The following is a 9,282-nucleotide window of genomic DNA, read 5'->3' as shown; positions in this document are numbered from 1 at the left end:
ACTTCATAACCTTCAGAAAAATGCATGCTAAAGTAAGAACTGTTATTCTATCAACTGTCTCAATTTATACAAGAGCAATTTTTAGTACTGTTTATATGTTCCCCCAATATACTTGGCCTTGTTCAGATTTACTGCATTAACAGGTTGAGAGGTACATGCAAATAAATTGCTTTATAGAATTAGGCATAGCCAACCTCTCAACTGTCCCCGATTTTGGCTCAAAATGTTGCTCTTCCCCCTAATAATCCCTCCGCAAAATAGCAATTTTGGGAGAAAACAAGGAGGGTTTACAATTAAGAAATAACTGTAATAATCAAAGTTATAGATTACTTGAAATGCATGTAGATTCTTTTATTTTGTCAGCTGCTCAAGTTAGCAGTACTAATATTAAAGTGTCCCTTCTTTGACAGGTTCCCAGCTGTATTGTGTGGCTATTTTATATTTTTGCATCACATTTTTGGTCCATTTTTCATAAAATTGTGTTTTTTGGCAAATTAGTGACAAATCACTAAAGACTGAAGTTAGAAAATAATGACAGACATTTGAGTTTCAGATTTTATACCCTTCAGAAAATTTATACTAATGCAAGACCTATTCTATTATCTTTCTAAGTTTATTAGAGCAATATTTAAAAATTGTCCTTATTTTTGGGCCTTTGTCCCACTTCTCTGTATGGCTTTGTCCAGATTTCTTTCTCTGAGGTTGAGAGGTATGACAAATGTGTCAGAGCCATCACAGTCAGCCAGAGACATTTCAAATTGTGACATACTTGTTGCACCCCACTCCCCCATGTAGTGACTCTGGATGTGTCCAAGCAAGGCAAGGAGAAGTTATGCAGTGTAAATGTGCAGTGTGTCCCCCCATCCAAGGTAGACACAAGTACTACAGTGGCTTTTCATCTGTCCTTGATTTTGCAGAACGGTCTGGGGTCTGTCATATTTTTGTACTATTGATTTATGCTTATTACTCAGATTTATGCTTATCACTCAAAAAGTGCCTGTTGCTCTGTGTTTAAGTAGCAATGCTTTAATGACCATAAGGTAAGCTTGTCTGAGATCGTAAGATGCAAGTAAGCTTTAATAAGCATACTGTTAAAGAATTGCCAACATTGAAAGCCTTTCTGTTGTTGCCATGCAGAGAATACTTGACTAGATAATGTATAAGCCTTGGGTATTAAAGGACAGGATTCCATTATTTTATAAAGCTCATTACACTTGTTGGAGACTTCCAGTCATCTCTACAGACTTTACCCATAAACTAAACAGAATGCCAATCATGTGTGGTCCATAACCTGTACAGTAATCCTTTAAGCAGTGTATCTTGAGCTTGTTTCTTGTTTGCTTTTCAGTTTTTACTTTGATCATGTTTTCCCCATGAAACAAGTAGATAGTTGTCAGGCAGCAGGTCTTTTTTGGATAAGAAACATTTTTACAAGTGGGGGCATCACATAGATTTCTACTTTCAGCATGTTACTTGGTACTTTAATAAAGCTGAATATATTATAATTAGGACTGCAGTGCAAGGAGAAGTGGTTTGAGTTGAGTGCTTCTGGTTTTTCTTATACTTGATTTTGACTGGCATTCCAGTAATGTATTTAAAAAGTAATTTATTTTTTCATGCCTCACAACCTTTTGTTTCCATCTAGATATTAAGTAAGCTGTCATGCAGCCAATACATTGAATATTTTTATTCTTCTACACTTATTTTTGTCTTGATTGGACTCTCATAATGATGGTTTGCCACCCAGGTCAGCGTATTTAATTAAAGTTAGTTTTTGTGGTTTTGAGCATAGCGCCTCCCCTTTCTAGTTGGCCACACCCCATCCCCTTGACCCCACCCATTCAGCTGTCTCCTGCAGCCCCCCTTTGATTTGAAGTCACCAGCCGCCACTGGTACATTATACATGGATGTAATGCTGGCTAGTTTCTATACAGATAGAATATTACCAGATAGAACATTAACATTTGTGAAAGATTTTTTAAAAAGTAAACTAAGGGAAGAATTAACAAAGTTGTGGTCCTCCATAGAAGTACTGTTTAAATATTATAAAGGCTTGGTAGTCACGTGAAAAGTTTTACTGTCCCCATTCAGAAGTGGTAGAAAAGAGGGGCTTGTAAGTGTATTATAGTTGGGATGTAATGAATGGAATATCTCATTATGAGAATCAGGGCTGGAATATGAGTTTCTACTGTTACACTAGTAAGTAGGGCCAGACTGTTATACTGTAAGGCTTTTAACACCTTTATTGACTTTGTTATTGCCTTAAGGTACATTGTGAGTTAGTCTCCTTTCATGTAAATATTAGATCAATTTACTCTCTTTTTTGTACATTCTTTTGACCAGTTAATTCACCTAAGTAAATATTATCTTAAATAAATGTTTACAATCCAATTAAATGTCACATGTTTCTGTCTTGGGGATATGTTTCAAATTATTTATCTGTTAGAGACGGGCATTCTCCCAATGTGAAATCAGCTAATGTTTGAAATTATATCCTAGGCATCCAGGACAAACTTACTAATGGAATCATTCAGAAAACAGTAAAATACACCTCTGCTTTACTCAGAGGATACCAGAGAAATAGTGATATATAGTTAACAGAAATTAAATTATGAAGGCAGAAAAACAAAAGCATTGATTCTTTTTAAAGTCATATTTAAAAATACAGTAACAAAATAGTGGACACATTGGTCTGAAGTGAAAACTAGAAGACCTATAGAATTAATGTTATTACTGTATACCAACTGTAGCATATTTATATATAAGTGTATGCTTTAGTAGGTAGTACTTTATATTCCTGGTTAATTCACAGAGCACTAACATTCTTAATATTCAATACTGCACCATGCACCACTTAACATTACCTGTATAATTGTATGAATTCATTACGAAAATGTAATTGGCATTTTGGATTTACTGAATTAGTGACTCATTTAATGTAATTTTACAAATGTATCTAGAATGTGGCACAATTTAATTTTTTTTGTCCAACCCTTAGCCTTAAAATTGAATGCCACTGATGGGTTTATAATGATTAACGTAAGGTTCACAACATATATATATATATATATATATATATATATATATATATGTATCATAGGATCATAAGATCATAGGAGATACAAGGAATTGATATTTGTGACTATTTATGCCTTACCAGGACCCAACCTTATAGGAGGAGGCCAGGCCAGTAAAGCCACAGGTAAATTTGTGAATACCCAAGATAATGTACCACTCTTCTTCATTTGCAATGGGAGACTATTGAAAGATGTTGAGATTTAAGATCCTTTGTTCTGGTATTTGTTTGACTACTACATTTGTGGAGATACAAAAGATCCTGGAGTACTGCGTACCTAATGGCTTGGAAGGCAAGGCCCAGATCTCCCCTCAAGAGTATATAAGACTGTGCATAAAGGAACAGAGTTTCCAGTCTATTCTGGTATCTTTCTAATGGTGTGATGTGTCTAGTGAAGCACCTCTCAAAGGGGCCCTTACATTCAATAATTGGCCTAATCAATGCTGAATATAATGGGACAATGATCTATCTGGATTTGGAAGATATCCACTTGGTGATCAACTGTGCTAAGCAGAAGGACTTTCTGACAGCCATTATTACATGATAATCAGAGCAGAAGAAATTATCAGTCCAAGTTCCAGGGTCTGTAACAACATTCTCATTTTGGAGTTGGGTATTGTCTACATCATATGTTGAAAAGAGGGATGGTTTACCAAATATAACTATGGTACACTTTTTAGCATTTAAGTTAAGCCCATTATTAGTATTCCAGGTGTTTAAGACTGCAAATTCTTATTGTAGGGTTTGGTTGTTAGGGGTGACTTGACAATGGCTCCCAGTTTGCAGTTATCAGCAACCTTGGTTAGCCAGAGGTTATTGTTTGTGGTCTAGAGGCTGGCTAGAAAAGTAAATACCAAATAAAAGTAGTCATAGCACAGAGTCCTGCAGTACACCAGTAGTTATCTTCATGCTCTTTGATAAGGTATTTGCTACCCATACCATATGAGATCTATCCCTTAGCCAATTTTCTATCCATCTTACTACATAGGGATCTATTTGTAAAACATTTAACTTACTACTATACTAGTATGTGGTAAAAGGCTTTAAGAAAGTCAAGGTATGGCATGCATACAGCATGGCCGCTATCAATAACTTGAGTTATTCCTTCAAAGAAGTTAACCAGATTCATTAGGCAAGATCTATCCTTGTCAAAGTCAAACTTCCACTGAGCTAACCTGATAAGATTTTTAATGATGTAGTTAATCAGGTCAATGCTCCATGGCTTTGCATATAAGACTTGACAGGCTGATGGACATGTAATTTCTGGGGTCAGTGGTGGGGCCACACCCATGGAGTGGCATTGCCATTTTTGTGCACCAAAATTCAGTGATGAAGCCAGTAGTTAAACTCTGGTTAACTATTGTAAGGAATGGCTGTGGCAGTGTTTGCTTGGTTCTGTTTATTATTAATATTATTTGTATATTATCAGGTCACATGGAGGAAGTATTTGTAGTCTTTGAGAGCAACTTTAGTACATGATTTCTGTTGCTGATGGAGGATTGGAGAACTTCAGGGATAAGTGTGCTTTGAGTAGTAATTTTTGGGGTGAAGTTAGCACTGTGTTTGTTAGCTAGTTGTTGGCAGTGTCTGCCAGGTGAGAGTAAGTATTATGTTCAATGTAAGACAGGATAGAGAAGAGAATGAGTTCACAAACAATGTAATGGCCAGGATTCACTAATCCTCCATGTAAGACTAACTAAGTCTTACTCAGAGACTGCAGTCTAAGAGTATGACATCAGCGCGTCATGCATATGCATGAGGGTGCGCTGACTCAACTCTAAGGCTAACACGGAGCATGCACGAGTGCAGGGGGCATGTCGGACTACCGAGCAGTCCAAATATCCATGACCCTGCAAGTGCCTAAACAGCAAATGTCACCAGATATGAGCGAGTCCGCTGAAATGTGTATATCTCCAACACTACACTCCCCCACATTCCAAACCCGTGTACAAATATAATAAAATGTAAAACCTATTTTTTTCTCATTCCCGATATAGCTGCCCGTATTTGCATGTGTGTGCATGGGTTTGCCCATTGCTTAGCTACAGTTAGCAGTTCAGACATCGAAGAGGATAATAAACTGCTTATATGCAAATTAAGCCAAATAGCATAGTGGTAGAGCCTTCACACAAAAAGGAGGCATTCCCAGTTCGAGTTCCACCACTCCCCTTCCCATTTTCTGTAGTAAATCTGTGCATAAAAATAATTCCTGACATTTACCTTTTAAATATTAGTAAAATGCATTGAAATGGCCTATGTAGTAGTGAACGATATTTTATATATATATAAGAAGGTGAAATGGTCATGCATACTGATGAATTCATAAGTAATGTATCTTAAGCAGTGTGAAGCACTGCTAAGCAAAGATAACCAGTATTAAGCATATTTAAGTATAATTGCTCATAGCTAAGCAGTGCTTTAACTAGCACAATAGCTTTGCACGGAGCTGCGCATCACGCCAACTAGCACAAACAAAATATGTTTGTGTGGCGCTGCGCACCGCGCTAACTAGCACAACGTCAGGCAATGTCGGTAAACATAGAGCAATGTTGGGCAAAGTTGAGCAAAGTAAGCTAAACAGCCACACCCCCTACCGGTCAGGCCAGTAGTAAAATAAAAAGCAATGACAAGCCTCAAACCCAGGATAGTGTGCTCCATAATCACAGTACTGATCCACTAAGCCATGACAGCATTTGACGTTCATGGACTGTCAACACACATATGCATATTAATCAAAGTTTACCCAGTGCTAAGCAGGTGTGCACTCAGCTGAGAATTTTCAAATCTGGCCGGTCACAAATAAGTGCGGGAAATGAGGCATATTTAAGCTCCATAGGTGGGAATACTTGCCATAACTGGTTGTAGCTCCCATCTGCAGGCAGCAATGGCTGGTGTCGGAGAGGGCTCTCGCTTCCGAGTGCAACAGTGGGGCACTGAGGAGTCAAAAGTGATGGTTTGGCTCCTCATCCATCATCATGATGCTAGACTCCTGCAGGGCCAGTTCCAGGGCACGGAATACAAAGCGGAAGCCTGGAACCGTTTCACACATGAACTCACCAGTGCCACAGGCGTCCCTCAGACTGGTGAGCAGGTCAGACACCAGCATTCAGACCTGAAGAGACGCAAGCAGGACCAACTGAACCAATGGATACAGGAGGCCAGTGGGATGGAAAATGCCCCACTACTGTGTAGGTAGCCATGGAATGAAGTATGTAAAAATTGCTAGTATGGATAGGTATATGTCTCAATATCACTTCATTTACTTCACAGCTGCAGGTGTCCGTGCTGTAAATCAGCAAGTCTATGCAGATAGGCTGCTAAGGCTGTGCCACCAGGCAGGTTAGTAATTATTCTGCATGTCTTGTTATATAAAATAAGTGAGAGAGCCTGACAAAAAGTGTCATAGCCCAATACTAAAGGTATAATAAGGCTTGAATAACCTCTCTGCATGTACTGTTATATAAAATAAGTAAGAGAGCCTGAAAAAGAGTGTTGTAACCCATTAATAAAGGTATAATAAGTCCTGAATTATTTCTCTGCATGTATTGTTATATAAAATAAGTGAGAGAGCCTGAAAAAGAGTGTCGTAAATCATAAATGAAGGTATAATACATCTTGAATAAGACGTCTGCATGCATTGTAATATCAAATAAATGAGAGAGCCACTAGAAAAGTGTATAATGTAATTAATAAAGGTATAACTCCTGTAGTGTGTCCATGTCACTTTCTTTGAAATGTTGATGTACTCTTGCAGTATAGAAATAGTAGTGTTGTATTAAGCACTGTCAACCCACACTTGGGTAGATCCATAGAAAGTGGATGAAGGGAGTGACAGTATCTGTTAAGCATATATACAGTCCTCAACTGTTGTTTCAAGGCTGGCATGTATAGGTAAATCTGGCACATGAGTAGCTTGTTATTGTATTCACCAGAAATGTCAGTGTGCTGCTAGAAATGTAGGGGGCTGTTAAAATATAACTGATAATGTCACCTGAACACATCCAGATATGTAGACATATAAATATAAATAAAATATATAAATATGTAGCAGTAACATCTGCATCCTGGACAGTTTGTATGTCAGATACAGGTCAGGTATATAAGGAACTAGCAAAACACATTTCACAACTTAATGGACATTGCCTAGTGCAATAATACATGTAGGGGATGTATACCTGCAGTCAATAGGAATTTAGTGTAAACTATAAGTACATATAAGTTGTTAATGGAGGTATCTTTTTACACCCTACTGTATGTGCATAAACGATGCAATTCCACACCTCAATGGGTATGTGTAATCTCAAAACATTTGTTGGGACATATGTCCTATTGGTTTATAAATATCTGCATTTACTTTGATGCATGTGCCCTGTTCAAACACCACAATCTTGGTGGCCTTTTGCCACCAATCAATCCTGCATGTTGTTGGAATGTCCACTGTTGTTCTATATATGCATGTGTTATGCTTGCTGTTCAGCTGTTGGAACTCTAGTGTGTTGGGTTAATGGGAATATTACTGCATGCTGTTACAACTAATTTGGAATGCTGTTGGCTGTTACCAACCCATATTGTTACACAGAACGTATGAGAAGGCCGGTCCCAGCGGACCCACCTGTCCCACCTCAGCTGGCGATGGCACCTGGCACCAGCAGGTTCGGTGCCTAGCCCAGGACCTCCTCCTCCATTGGTCCTGTGCCACCTTTGGATGGAAGAACTGCAGGGGATGGGGCTCGCCCCCTGCAAGCATGGCCGGAGGAGGGCCACCTATCACCCTCTGAACGGTCTGGGCTGTGGTGCATAGGGAGATTGAGCGTTCAGTCGCTGATCCTCTATGCCAGCTCAAGGCAAGAGTGGCATGACTCACGGATGAGCCTGCCCCTCTTACGCAGCCCCCAGCACAGCCGCCCTCCGGGCTGTGAAGGTGTAGTGGTGACTGCTCATGGGTAGGGATCTCAGTTCCACTGTTGCCATCTGTGGGCTCATGGGCTTGCGATTTCCAAACATCCTTCCCCATCAATGGTGTTCACCCACCCCATGTGTCATATTCCGTCCTGTATGCGTCTTGTTTGTGTTATCTGTTTACCTCCACAACCTACCTCCCAAAATATATCTACTTCCCCTACCCCACATTCCACTCTCACCTGAAAAAAAAATGGGCAATCTGCTCCTGCAAAAAAATTACACCCCATACATAGCTGCCCATTTTGCACAAATGTCCGCTGGACACAGAAACTGAAATTCAATTGGCAGTACAACATACTTCGTTGTTCTCACCCCTCTCTCAGGGGTGGAAGGTTTCAAATCTCCCTCCAAATTACTAATATATGCACAGCTGTTGCTGTTAAAGAAATGGGCAGCTATGGACCTTCCCTACACTCGTCCTGCACATCCCGAGCTGTTTTTTTCTACTGTCTTTCCCTCTTTGTGCCCCTTTTTCACCACTTTCCTATCTCCCCATTTTCTTTTCTTTCAAAGAAATGAGCATGAGGGTTAGCGTGAGTAAGCACTTTTGAGCAGTAGTAAGCAGGTTTGAGCGAGTGTGCACATGTGCGCGCTTAGCTTAGTATTGCTAAGCATCACGCAAACCCACGCAAACCTGCTTACAACTGCTTAAAAGTGCCTTAGTCACCCTGCATATGAGGGGCCTTGTTCTGCTCAGCAGCAAAATAAAACACCACTGTCAGTCTCAAACACACTAGACTGCATGAAGTACCACTAGGCCACAGTAGATATACAGCAAGTTGTTGCTGAAATATATATATCATGCATCAGAATGTGTGAATGTAAGGGACAGATAGGAATGCCATAACACAAAACCTGTTCTGTGGAACTTTACCAGCAGTTGTTGTGGAATTGCTTTACATGACTGTGATAACAGAACCAGACATTCTAGCAGTAAATAATGTTACAGCAGCACTTTACAACCCCCACACAGTAACATAGCAGGACAATCCCCACCCAAATGTACAAAATACCAGTGTGTTTAAGGTACAGCAAGGATGTAGGTAGGCATACTCAGTACTGGAATTGTCCAGTTTTCATGAGCATCCTGTGATAATGTCAACAAAAGAAAAAAACACAAACTGTGCAGAAGTGAGTACATTAATATACACAGTACAGCAGTTCCCAAACAGTTCATGTGCAAAATGAAAACATCTCAATAACCACGTATGTATGTCAGCTAATTGTATAAGTAGAAAGGAAAA

This window comes from Protopterus annectens, chromosome 3.part0 (genome assembly GCF_019279795.1).
Source record: "Protopterus annectens isolate FY-2018-M chromosome 3.part0, PAN1.0, whole genome shotgun sequence".
NCBI lineage: Eukaryota > Metazoa > Chordata > Ceratodontiformes > Protopteridae > Protopterus > Protopterus annectens.
This window is presented reverse-complemented; position numbering follows the sequence as displayed.